Here is a 14,841-nt window from a genome sequence, read left to right as displayed (position 1 = left end):
AACTTCAGCTGATTCAGAATGCGGTTGCCAGACTCTTATTTAATCTCTCTAGGAGATCGAGTGTGAGATCACAACTGTGCGATCTGCACTGGCTCCCCATGCCCCAGAGGGTTCAGGTCAATGCTCTCACTCTAGCTCATAGAGCCTTGCATGACCAGGGGCCTTCTTATATTAAGAAGCGCTTTGCTTTCTACAACCCCAGTCGCTCTTTATGCTCAGCTTCTCTTCGTCGGATGTCCACTCCCCGCTTCCGTTGCACTAGGATGGGGGGGCCAGTCTCTTTCGGTAAAAGTACCCACTCTATGGAAAAACCTCTCTGACAGTCTGCGGCATACACAGGACTTCAGCATCTTTAAGAAACTGCTTAAAACGTATCTCTTCAACCAGCCCTCATAATTACTCTTTATTTTTGAAGCCTCAGTCTGCCTACGCGCCAGGACACTCCAGAGTATTAGTGCGCGCTATAAATCATCTATAACATAACATAACATAACAAAAAATTATAAAATTATTTTCTAGACCCCATCCCATTGCTATGCAAATTAAGTCATTTGATATTAATATTTTGGCTTTTTTTGCATGGGGAGCAGTTACGATTCTGGATGTGTTGAGCTCCTGTGGACGGTTGCAGATTTTGTAACTATAAGGAGACTCTTATCCATGTTCTTATCTGTTGCCAACACTTCTTATTTAAGTACAGAATAGTTTTCTTCGACTTGTTTGGGCATAACTTTTCAAATACATGTCAGCAGTCTTTCCTTGGTGAACATTACTTTTACATTCTGTACTGAGGCCACACGCTATTAACATATTAGATGTTGCATTATGGCTTTCTTTATTTGGCAATCTCATATTTTATTTTGTTGTAATTTTAATTGTTTTATTTTTTAAGTTATTATATGTCATGTTTTATTATTGCTGTATTGAGATGTTTTTTTCAGTGTGGGTAATGTGACATCCACCTCTATGGATGAGCAACAGAGGGATTCCCTTTTGTAGCCCTCACCTTGGGCTGCTGGGGAAGAACTTCCATAGCTACCAAGGTATTTTATTGTAAATAGCGATCTATGCACATATGGCCCTGATTCACAAATGTAAATTGAGGTGAAAGTCTAACTTTTCTATTCACAAATGCCTTTTGTGAATACCAAAAGTCATAAAGTAGAGACTATCGTTTCAGTTTACCTTTGGGAATCAGCCCATAGTTTGCTAATGTTATCACACCTAAAATGAAAAGTGGAATTCAGCTCCTTCTCTTTTTACTATGTTGATACTCAGAGGTAAAATTCAGCTCAATGAGAGCTGATCTATACTGGAGGAGTACCCTTGGATGGAGAGAAGCTCCACCTTCCAATGGTATGTCTCCTTAGTGGATCCCTGCTGGAGGATTGACGCAGAAGGGTGACCTCCAAGCAGGGCTGCATCCACTGAATCACCAGGAGGTTTTCAAAGAGTGAGTGGCTCACATGTATGAACAATTGCTCCCTGCCACCAAGGATTTCAACAGTCCTACTGCCCCCTAGTGGGCAGATAGAAGGGTTTGCCCCCAATCCAAGTGGGTAGAAACCCTGGTTACTTAATTGTTTGATTATTTTTTAAAAACGATTGAGGTGGTGGCAGGTCTGTCCTGACCTCAGGCAGAATCTGCCACACCTAATGCCTAAGCAGAGTTTTGATCCACCTAGCGGCGGTTTGGAGGATTTACCCCCAACATGCCTCCCGGGAAGTGGAAACTCTACTAGACATCTAGGTTAAATGAATTTAAAAACACAAAAATGGTGGGTCCTGCCCAGTCGTGGCATAGAGCTACACCACAACCCTGAACCACAAATCATCTTTCTGCCTCCCACGGGGAAAGAACAGGTGTTTTAATTACAATTTGGTATCCCTGTTGGGGAAGAGAGCCCACTATACATCAGGGTCTGGTGTGTGTTTAATAAAAAAAGAATGGGGTGAAGGTGGGCCTTTTCTTACATAAAGTCTCACTTACCACCCCTAAATTTCTAGCAATCTTTCTGCTCCTCATTAGGAAAATATTGCTGGATTTACCCCCAGTCTGCCTTCCCCAGGTGAGGGTGGGGAGGCAGCACACTAGAAAACAGGGATTTATTTATAAAAAAAAAAAGTATTGGGTCAAGGTGGGTCTATACATTTGTCGGGTCACATCCGAGCCCCTGAAGGCTAAACAATCTTTCTACCCTCCCTGGAGGGAGTCTGGGCGATTTATCTTGAATCTGCCCTGCCCAAAGAATGAAGGATTTCCCCAAATTGCCCTTTCCAGAGGGGCAGAAAGTGACTAGATACCAGGGTTTGATGTTTAAAAAAGAATGTGGTGGCAGACCACCTATATCACATCCCCACCCTTACAGGTCTGTGGGTTGACTTACTTGTATTCTCCATTTTAGTGCCAAATCCCTAAGTTGACATCTCTTTATCGTGGTGCTCTTTACTGCACATTTCCATTTTTCTACTTTTCTGCTAACAAGTGAATGTGCTGTTTGCGTGTTTGTGATAGGCACCAATGCCCTGTAGTCTGTACAGTTAGTTCCAGGGTCGTACATGAAGAACACAGTGCCACTGTTTTCTTCTTTCTGTTCTCATTGGAGACACTTCTATTTTAGCTCGACAAAACCAAATGAGCTGCTATGCGCCTCTATCACAGTTGAAAAGAACAGTGTTTCATTAAATAAACAGCTTCTATTTTAGAGCTCTTTGAGAGGAGCATTTCTAAGCTGTGAATTATCAAGACACTTCTATAGACTGTGACTGAGATGCAGCCCTGCTTACTTCGACCTCCATCTTGCTGAGGAAAATAACCTGTGCACTGCGACCAGCTTCCTCACACCTAAAACCAAGGTATGGGGGTCACACTATCCCAATTGATCTGTTGGAAAAGTTATGTTGTTATGCTCCCTAAGTATAGTGTAGGCACAGATAGAAGTAGGCAAACATTAGCAACAATTAACATGGTTGAATTGTTCATCCATTTTACCATTCTGATTACAGTAACATGTCTCGTATTTCTAATAATCGCAGCTCATGCTTTTTATGCAATAATACAATAATTTCAATAAATGTTTAAAAATGTATTGTTGTAGCTTTCTTGTGTTTACCTTGGGCATGCAGAAGTGGCAAACAAAAGGGTTAGATCTGTTTCCACTGATTCCTTGGTAATCAGAGTGTCATGTTCAAGGGCGCCAACAGCCTCTGTTACCGTGGTTAGTTTAGGGGTTAGATGTGGTATTCTGAGCTAGGCGGAAACCCACCAACACAAATTGAGGGCATTCATAGACTAAGTCTCTATACTATGAGGTTCGTGTTGGTCTAATACACAGTACATCTATATATGTAGGTACCATATAACAAGGTGTCACCAACATTTTAGGACAGGGGCCCATTTATTAGTATCCTGCGTAGTTTCTCACTTATTCCCCAGGCTCCTTTTTACCTCTACAAGGACACATTTGTGGTGTAAAGGGTTTATCCTCCTCAGCTTACTAGGAAGCACCTATTTATGTCTGTAGTTTGTTCAAGCTTGAACCTTTAATAGGATCACCCCACTGTAGTGTTTAGGTCCTTTGAATTCCATTATTAAAAGTGTCTCTAGCAGTCAACATTCCTCTAAATTGTAGACAGGCAGGAACTGTTCACTTACCTTCTCATGGGCTCTTTATTATGGGTGAAGATGTTACCCTTGTGGATGAGGCACACAAAGCTTATGAATGTGATGTTTACTATTCTTGGGTAAACTTCCTTGCAGCCGATGCTAGCACAGGAACATTTCATACATTATTGAAGCAGCAGCTCCACCTTATAAAGACCTAATGAATACTTAGAAATACCATAACATACCAGGAACATCAAAATCGGTTCCAAGGTGCCCTTCCGCGTATACCACACAATGTAAAACTGTGTCTTCTCGGTAATGAAGAGGCAGCCTGGAAGTCTAAGCCAGCTACAAACCATTTCCAAATGCAGCAGCACTAAATATTGGCCAAGTATGTGCTTTATAAATTTACTTAGTTAAACTGTATAGACATCTAATGCAGTATATTATGCATACACTCATAACTGCCCCAGCAAGGGCTGTTCAAGCTGAGTAGTCACAGAAAGCTGTCCCTCCCATTAGTCCAGGTACCATGTTTGCCATTATGTGTAAAGTACTCACCAAACAGGAGGAAATTCCATTTTGGATTGCACAAAAACAAACCAGCTTGAAGTAGTGTTTCCACATACGGGGCCCTAAGATAAATTTTGAATTCTTGCTATGTGGCTTCCACTTGGTATGGTTCTGCCAATTGAAGAGTGTGCAACATCGGGTACTGTTTTTGCTGCCATATATACACCATGACCCACACCACCCCATCAATTGCTATTTTGCCTGAAATGATAATACAAATTGAAAACAAATTCAAGGTGGCCCCTTCCCTGGGCTTGGGGATTAAATAAATGGCAACTTTGCTAAAATGTCCTCAATAACTGCAAGTAACATTGAAGGGAAGGCAGCAGTGTTGGCAATACACCAACAGTTTGCAAATATTCCTCCAGAAAATCAGGAATGCTAGCTACCAAAAATGACCTCAGAGACCTATGCTTCTATAGGTCATCACAACTTGTGAACCAGGCATGGTAAGCCACAACTTGAAATTAAATCTGGTTTAGATACCACCAAGCAGGCACCAAAACTGCTGGGATTAAAACCCTAAAATTGATAAACAGAAAACAAAGAGTAGATCTCCCCAAAACGAGTCAACTGAATTTTTTTTTAAATTTACAGAACTGTGATACAATTAAACAGCCTGAAAGTTATCAGTATTCTGATACACGACCCTCTAGTTCCTTTCAGGACTCTTAAGACTGACAGTCACAGAGAGTGGGATGAGGAGAGCACAGACGGGAAGAGTATGGGATACTGAAAATGGACTCAGAGCGCTCTTCTGCTGTCATTATAAAAAAGGAAGAAAAAGTTCAACAGCAAAAACAGCACTTCAAAAAGTAGAAAGTGGCAGGAATTTCCAATAAATATGCCACAAACACTCAGGACACTGCTCCTGCACAAGACATGGGCAAAAACCTTGCTCATCAGTGAAGCAGAGGTGACGATAGTTCCCCAGAATCTTCAAGAGGTGCTGGTGGTGAGACTAACATATAGCTAAATTCAAGTTGAGACCCCAGACCAGCAGCTGAGCCTTAGAAACAGACTTTACAATTTTCTCATCCAAATTGTGGGTGACATACCATCTACTACTAAAGTAATATTCTGGCAGAATTTAGCAAATGCTTATGACATTCTCTTGGCAGAGGTAGACTGGTCGCCTGAGTTTCTTAGAAAAGTTCCAGAAGGGGAAGAGGTAATATTATCATCCTTTTCAAGTCTTGTTCCTGAGTAAGTTAAAGAACCGTCTGCCACAGAATCGGCTCTTGCACAAGCCCCTGTGTTCTATCACAATCAAGCAAGCTGGGATAAGGACTCACAATATCATATAAGACACATAGGGTCCAGCCCGCAAGTACAACCAGTATACCCTATTAAGCATAAAGCTTGACAAGCTGTTAGAGAATTTCCAACCCAACCAGATTATCAAGGCATGCTTGAGACTTGCATCTCTCCAAGTGTAATCCTCTATTTTCTGCATTCAAACCAGATCATTTCTTCCATATAGTCTTATACTATAAACATTTAAACAGGATTGAAACAAAAACTTGGAATAACACCTGTCCCTTGCCTAAAATGAATGCAAAAACAGCAGGAGACAGCCAAACAGGCAGGAAAAGGAAAATTACATTTTCAGAAAATGAAATAGAGACACTGATAGAGGATGTGGCAACCAACCATGGAAAGCTATTGGGGAAACTGTCTTTGAAAGTTCCCTGAGCAGGAAAAACCGAAAATATGGATCCGGATTCAACGTAAAGTAAATGGTGTTGGGGTTACACACCACACCACTGATGATTTTAAAAAAAAGACGGTACAACCTGCGCATCCGTGCATCGCCAAGAGGTTGAAGGTAGCCAAGAAGACAGGAGGGGGAACATTGACACAGACTGGGAACACACCTATAGAGGACATGGTGGAGTCAACACTCCAGCCTGAAGCAGTTGTTGGGGTGAAGCAGCTGGACACCTCTGGAGCGGCCAAAACATCTGAAGGTAAGATGCATGCAAGTGACCATCAGTATACATATGTCAGGTATCACATCTGCTCAGTGCAGCACAAGTGTTAATAATGCAAATCCAGTCCACATTTCACAATCACCACATAGTTCCTTATGGGAGATGCAGGCAGGTTCTTTGGCAAACACACAAATATAAATAAAAGCACTAAGATATAGAGTAACAGCAAATTATTTATTTGCAGGAAAATAATAATTCATGTGACATTACATAACAGACAGAAATTAAAGCAGATTTGCACTGTTTAACATCACAGGTGCAGAACGAGAAGAGCCAGATGACAGTGACTGCGTGAAGACACAGGAAGATACCGCTGTAGATGAGACGGACATACCTGTGGTACCACAACAATTATCACATGCCCCTACAACACACAGGGCAACAGTCCCACCACTTGTGACAATGGAAAGGATGAGGCACATGTAACAGCACCATCCGGCCGGGCTCAAGTAACACCCAAGCTGACTCCGCAAGCACAGCTCCGAAGCAGCACAGTCCAATTCCGGTGGTGAGGAACCAGGTCCAAAACACACGACTGGCGGAAAAGTCAACTGATGTATGGGGTGGTCTGGAGGGCCAGATGCTCCGGGTGCAGCACCTGCAGGTGAAAAACATGCGCTTAGTGCATGCTCAAATAGGAAAGGTGTCAGGCAACATTGCAGTCCTGACAGATTGCATGCAGGAACTGACCAGGTTGATGAGGGAGGGACATGTGTCACAGAAATGACACCATCGCCAGCTGATGTAGCGCATGCACGTGCATACAAATCAAACAATAGGCTGGCCACCACGACTGCACTGCTGGCACGAAGGTCTGTGACAATGTAGACTGAGCTGTCCCATTGGAGTGGGGATGTGGCAAAGGCACTGGGCCAGGTGACGACTGCAGTGGAACTAATGCAGGCTACCACAGTTGGGTCTAATCTCGCCACACTGGAAGAGGGAAGTGAGGAGGCCTCAAGCCTCAGCAGCCTATCTATGCCTGCCACCACTGCAAGTAGGTACAACAAACACAGCAGTACACCCTCCGCTACCAACATGAGGGATGAAGATGCAGCATACAAAAGGCGTCTGGGTGTGCGTGGGAGGAAGAAATAGAATGGCATGGCCACAGACATTCCGTCATGGTGAGGTAACCATTAACAGAGACAACAGTTGTGACTGACTTTTGATTCATGATATCGTTTACATTTATGTCTGTTCATTAATGCTATTCCTGTGCTACCCGGCACATGATGTGTGTGCATCAACACTAAAGTCCCTATATGTGATATAAACAAAGTTGGATAGCAATAGCGGTGTGTTGTCCCATCATTACTCACCTCAGAAATAGTTTGTGTGATTTCTGTGCGTCTCCTGTGCCCTTCAGCTACGCTTGCCCCATGTGCTGCACGTCGGTGTGGCACTTGCTGGTCATTGTCCTCTGACTCGCTGTCAGACACCTCTATAGGAATGACTTTCTTTGTGGAAATATTGTGTATTATGGCATATTCAGCCACTATCCTGCAGCATTGTTCTGGTTTGTATTTTAATGCTCCACCTGTTTTGTGTAGGCATCTGAAGCGGCTCTTCAACAGCCCATACGTGCGCTCAATTTTGTTCCTGGCGGAGATATGCGCAGCATTGTACCTCTGCTCATTGGGGGTTGTATTAGGTACGGCGTCATGATGTAATTCCACAAGGCTTATACACTCTCACCTACATGAAAGTAAGCAAAGGGTCAGTGGCAGTAGTGCATTGGCATACGTGCAATGTCGGGGAGATTTAATAACACATGTATACCAAGCAGATGTCCCTCGCCAAATTCACCCCTGGACAGATGAGTGTGTATGCCGCTCTGGCGAAATATGTAGGAATCATGGGCGCTTCCTGGGTATTGAGACACTATGTCAGTTATTATGTTGTTTGCATTGCATACTACCTGTATGTTTAGGGAATGATACCATTTCCTATTCTTAAATATGTATTCATTAACTGCAGGGGGACATATTGCTACATGGGTGCAATCAATGCAACCTAAGACTTGTGGGAAGCGGGCTATCTGATAAAATTCCTGTTTGGTCTTGGTCAGGTCATGTGCAGTTGTGGGGAAGCTGATGTTGGAGTTGATCCGGGACATCATGCCATTAAGGAATGCTTTAAAGATAAGTGAAAGTGCGCTTTCAGTCACACCTCCAGTTACTGCTATGACCCCCTGAAAACTGCCTGACACCAGTAGGTGCAGGCAACATAGGACCTGCACATGTGTGGGTATTGCATTGGTCCTACATGTCTGATGCTGCAAAATGAGATCGAATTCAGTTATTAAATCACTGATCATTGCAGCATTGAGCCTATACTTGTCGTATATCTCCTCCTCAGTTTGTCCTAGCAATGTAATGCGGACTCAGAAGATGCACTCCTGTATTCTCCCCCTTCTGTGTGCTGCAGCCTGGAGCATCCTCCTCCTCGCCATCAGGTAAAGCGCTGCCATTGTGAAATGTTCAGGGGCATTCCGGGTGTGTTTAAGTAAGTTTCTGTTGAATTTCAGCTGTATGTAATTTGCACTCATGATTACCACCTGGTTGTGATCCTTCTTATATTGCACTTACTAAATTGCGATTTTCAAGAAAATTGTAATTTGCTTTTTTTCATACATAGATTTGCGATTCTTTAATTGCGATTCGCTAATTGGGAGACGCAATAACAGAATCGCAATTCTATTCTCAGAATTATTTGCGATTCCTTATTTTAGCGGAAACATGTTTTCGCAGTATTTCCGTTCATGCATTGCTGGCTGGTAATTTGCGATCGCAAATGGCCTATTTTTACTATTCGCAAATTTTGCAGATTTTTTTAAAGGTTAATGCCTGTGCCTGATAGTGCCTTAAAGCAGAGATTTAACAGTGTTTACCACAGTAGGAACCCCCAAAATATTTGTAGACTCCCACAAGGGTATTAGAAGAGTCCAGGTCTGTTTGCTGCTTGTGTAACATCAATTTTGCAAGAAATTGACCAAGAAGCGTTGCCATACATTGATGGCATTTACCTCATAGATGATGATTTAAACACAAAATTGGCCAGAGTAGATTGCATAATTTGGGGATTTGCTAAAAATGGCTACAAACTCGATTTGAAAAAATGAAAAATTGCTTTTCTTAGTGTCCTTTTTTTAGGATATGAATTATCTAATTAAGGCAGAAGCTTTGCCCCACACTTCGTAAAGAAGTGAGCTCTTCTCCAACCGCCAAACACAAAATCTGCAATAACTTTTAGGTTTTCTAAACTTTGGTAAAACATACATGCCAGATTACGCACAGCAAGTTAAAGTGTTGTATAATTTAATTTGTCCTGATTTTTCATACAAAACATTTGACTACAGAACACACCACTGTTCTCAGAACATTGCAAACAGACATGCGTTTATCCAAACACTTACACACTCGTGTAAATATAACTATGCTAGTCATCTGCATTATTGCTTGTGCTACTGTTTATACATACATCTCCTTCAATGAATTTGAAACAGTGCAGATTGTATTTAAATTGCGTTTATATTCCAATGCAGAAATGTATTTTGCATAGATTGAAAAAATTATGACTGCAGTCCCAACAGCTTTCATCAAGGAGTGTCCATTGGCTAAGGGGAAACGCTTAATTGTGGTTTTTCCCATTTCAGCCTTAGAAGCTGTCACAAAAGCAAGTGTCCCTAACACTGAAGCCTTACATCCACAATGGATGCAATGGGCCACCTCCTTGACAGCAGCTAGTGTAGATTATGTCTTTTACCCTACAATCAGAACACATCAAATTCTCCAGTTTGAGCAAGAATACCCACTGTTGAATTAAATTTTGCCTCTAGGCTAGTATGATTTTATAATATACACCAATAGTTCAGCCCAGCCCATGTTTTTTTTTTTTGCAGAGTTTTATATAGCGTGAACTAGACCCAAACTGAACCAGGTGTCAGAGCACTTTACATAGCACCAGTTACGTTACATGAGAACACACATTCATTTTTGTTAGGCACGGGGAGATTAAGTGATTTGCCCAGAATCACAGGAGGATTTAGCGTCATTATCGAGACTCGAACCTAGTTCCCCAGGTCCGAGGCCGAGCGTCGTAGCCGTTAGGCCAACTCCTCTCCCCTAGATACTCAGCAGCATGTGCTGCTGTGAAGGGTGTCATGAAAGATGGTGATTTTCAGGCACAGAAACATACACAGCAACTTTGCATGACTGTACCATTCAGCTGGCTGAACTGAAGCTTTGGTTCTGGCACTGCAGCATTGCAGAATACGGATCCAGAATTCCTGATACTTATAGTGTGTGATTCTTATTTCCGCATCAAGTCCTATAATGATAAATGACACTAATGGCGCTCTAATGGATTCAGAGGCTCCAAAGGTAACACTATCAAGCAGAAGTTGGTTTGGGGAAAAGTGGCAGCTCTTAAAGATGTTCAGCCTTGGGCTCATGTGATTTACATATGAGGCCATTACCTTGTTGGTGTAGACGTAGGAAAGTCAGTGGGTGATGAAGCTGTCAAATTGGCAGTTCAGACAGTCTTAGTAGCTACCATTACTCATTCACATATGAGAATAGATTAAGACATTAAAGCTGGGGCGATGATTCGGCTATGGCACACCCTTCTTAAACCTTTTTTCAAAAAAATAGCCCTATATCCTACCAGGAGTGCAGGCTAGAGCTAAGAAATGCTGGAAATGAAGGATGGTCACTGATTTACCATTGTATAAACAATTTTGTGTTTCCAATTGTCCCTTGGTAACTGTATGAATTTGTTTTTTTGATCACGATTTGTATACAACTAGTATTGTGTTTGTGAATTGTTTTTTGTAATGTCTAGTATTGTTTTTGGATTTTTTTGAAAAAATGTATGGCTAAAACGTTGAGTTGATATTGTACTTTCTCTGATGAATCACAAAAAATGAATGATGGATAAATAAAATGACATTATAAACATGTCAGGATAACTAATTGAATCTTGGTTCATCCTTATAAAGAGTAATTACTTGAAATCAAGCATAGAGGCATAGGTAAAATCCCCCGTTTTTTGCAGGAAATGAAGGATTAGCATTAGCCCTTGATGGTGTGGTGGTTACCGTTTTTTTGTTGCAAAAACACTACTGGTGGCACTGTCATTACAAACAGACTAAACAATATGTCCTTAGTTGTGACATTTGCCAACTAATTAAAAGTTCTACCATTTCTCTCCCACCGCAGACACTGTTTAATATATCTAATAAACCAGTAAATTGTGTCTATTTCGATCATTGCTGGCCACTGAATTGGGACCGTGTGTTTACATGTATTTTATTGCCTGATAATTCATTTTCTTAATTTCTATGGGTGTGGCCACTGCGATCGGCTGACACTTGAACTGTTATTAAAGATTTGCAGATCTGTATTGGAACATATCTAGAAGTTACATTCCACTTAGATCAGGGACTGGCATTTGCCACTAAGGCTTACTGGAATACCATGGGTACACTGGGTGTTGCTGTGCATTATTTCTATCATCCTGAAATTCAATAGTGGAGCAGAAAAACCATGACTTAAAGCCGTCCTTAACAGCTTGAGTATTAGGTGAAAGTAACAGTTGGATCCATCAACTGTATGGAATCCAGACATCTTTAAATAATTTGCCTACAAGATCTTTGGGAGGTCCTTTTCGGGCACTAGGCATATGTTCCAGATCTTGATAACTCTTTCACAGTGGCAGCTGATGCGCACTTTGACATTAATGAACATTTTGATGTGTTACAGGAATTTCAAGACTTCTGAGATGACCACTTGATTGTGAATACTAACCGTTCTTTCACTGAAGAAGTGAAGGATCAACCAGAAACTACTGGCTTGATTCCTGAAGTTGGGATCTAGTCTGAGAGAAGATTACAGAAAAGAGGGAATTCAGACCATCCTACTGTGCCCTGGTGCCCGCCCTTGCTGTTCAAGATACTCAAACTGCCATTTGGCCACTGCTTGCTGGTTGTAAACAGAAACAACAAGTTGCCATGGATTTAATAAGGCTTCATCATGTGGCCAGTCCTACACAGCAGGCCACAAGGGTATCTGGGTAGTTACTTGTGTCCTCTCTCTACCCTCCAATAGATCCCTCTACATGCTCCGAACAGTTCAAATTTAACTACTCCCCCGCTGTGAATTTCTGATGATGAAAATGCTCTTGTGCCTATTTCTATTGTGGAACTAAACAATGCATTATATATTTTCAACCACCTTTGTATTTTTCAACATGCTCTCCTTTGTCCAACGAGGTTCCTGGTTTTTTTCAGACTGCCTCCGATTACTTTGCCAACACTGATGATTTTTCTTCCGATTCTTCAAACTTCTCCTTGCATGGTGCACACTGACTCTTTTCTTGATTATAACAGACTTATTTGATTCCTTCATGGTATTACCTTTGAATTTTCCTTTCCTTTGTTTCCCTTTTCATCTGGATTGGATTTCTTACAGTGTTCTTTCTACTATAAAATGGACACTATCTCCTGCAACGTTCTTCTCCAGTACTTAACCCCATTCTTCTTCACATAACATCCAAAGAGACCTGTCCCTTTTAAACATTACTGCAGTTTCTGTCCATGATGATATCATTTTGGGATAAGGTCCCTTATAACATTTTTGGTCCCACAGAAACTTTACAAATTCCTTGTTTTTAAAATTGCTATGGATGATATAGTAACCCCAGGTTCAATATCTCATGGATTGGATGTTGTGACTGTGTCCAACATTTTATCCGAATTATAATCCTTGTCAGTATTAAAAAATGAGGATTTGTACTTAAATTCAGCAAATTATGGTGAAATGTTTTGCTATCATCATTATTCTCATCGTTACTTACACAGAACTAGTACACCACATGCTGGTTTTAACTATCTGCAATGGGACATTGCCTTACAACACCTGTAGGCAGGCCCCAACAATATTTTAAAAAGTGTCCACTCCTCACTTTACAAGTCATGATCCCACATACCTGGTTTCATTTTATTTTAAACCTACCCCTCCTTCAGCAATGAAAACCATGCTGACACAAACAAAATCAATTTATTATCATTATTTCATTTCCAAATTGACAGTGCACAGTTATGATTCTTGTAAAAACAATATAGATTTGAATTCAATTTGGAGTAAAAGACATTGGCATGTCCAGAGCATTGATGCTTTATTTCGGGCTTGTTAGATCTCTAGGCAAATTATGTTTTAAACAGTACAACAGTCTACATGCCCAGGACTAACTAATGCTAAAAATGTAAAAACACCTTGCATTCCCCAGGCTACACATTTTGAAAACTGGCAGCAATACATTAACGTTACAGAAGAACAACTTAATGAAATGGTGCAGAATGGTACATAAAACTCTTCAATTTATGGTTCAGATGGGTGGTGTATGTGGCCCCTTGACACTGATGGCTGCAATGCACAATTTCTACAGTACTCTACGGGTTTTAAAGCTAACTGACCAGATTCTAGATATGTCCAGTCACAACACTCAGGTGTATTAACTACCTACAGTGTAGGTAAATTATCCCTGCAATGGCTAGAGAATTCCACATTGTCTGCTGTCAAGCAATATTTTGTCACACCTGCAGCGATCCATATGCTGGCTGCAGCAGTGGTGGAGCACTTCAGGAATAAAGCTAGCCTCACCCTGCAGGATGGCACTTGGCATTCTGGTGTTTGCGCCTGCAGCCTCCCTGCCATTGGTTGCATGCTGCTTCCGGGTCACTACACGCTGTGTTCATTGTGTTTGGTGGTGTTTTTGTTGGCTTTCTCTCTTGCTTCACAGTGTCCTCTGTATCTTGTGTGGCCGCTCCTGCTCAGCTCCTAAACTTCTCTGCAGAGACAAGAAAGGAAAACCCGAACATTCAAAGGATCACATCCTTCTAGTTCCTTGGTGGTAATTTGCTCTGCACTTAATTGATGATATCTACTGCATTAAATTATACTTATCTGATCATAGCACTCAGCATCAGGAGTCTGCCGTTCTGACATATGGTAGTGATAATTCTAAGGACATAAAATAAGAGAAATAAAATACTTGTTTCTGCATGCTAAAGAAATACGTCCACGATAACTTACTAAAGCTCTATAAAGTTTTGTATTTTGTTTCTGAAATTCTTTTGACTAGAAGAGATATACAATTGGAAATTGTATACAGAAGTTTTTGTTTTAACTTTGATTCCTTTTTCTACTTTTCTAGTCTGTTGTTTGAGCATTCTATTGTCACCCCGAGCAGAAAGCTGCAAGTTATGCTTAACTCTCACACATGTATATACGGTTTATGGTGCTCTAGTTTCCTGTTGCCACATAAACCTTTACTCTCTATTTTTATTTTCTTAGATTGTATGATGCTTCATTATATGCAGTCATTTGCCTACCTAACGGAAGAGGGAATTTACTCAGGTATTCTTACACCGGTAATAAGCAATATAGATACATGCTATATAGGGCCTATCATAATAGCATATTAACTGATCCCAGCTTTCATTTCTATTTTAATCGGGCGGTATACAGAATATATCTGGATAACACATACATCTCTGCACTGATTCTGTGAGACATGTGTTATTTCTTTTCCCATCCCCTCTTCTCCCATTTAACCTAGATCGGCATTGAATAGTGTTGGGCTGTCTCCGTGGTGCGTGGAATT

Source organism: Lissotriton helveticus, chromosome 8 (assembly GCF_964261635.1).
Source record: "Lissotriton helveticus chromosome 8, aLisHel1.1, whole genome shotgun sequence".
NCBI classification, from domain to species: domain Eukaryota; kingdom Metazoa; phylum Chordata; class Amphibia; order Caudata; family Salamandridae; genus Lissotriton; species Lissotriton helveticus.
Note: the sequence above shows the minus strand (reverse complement) of the source record.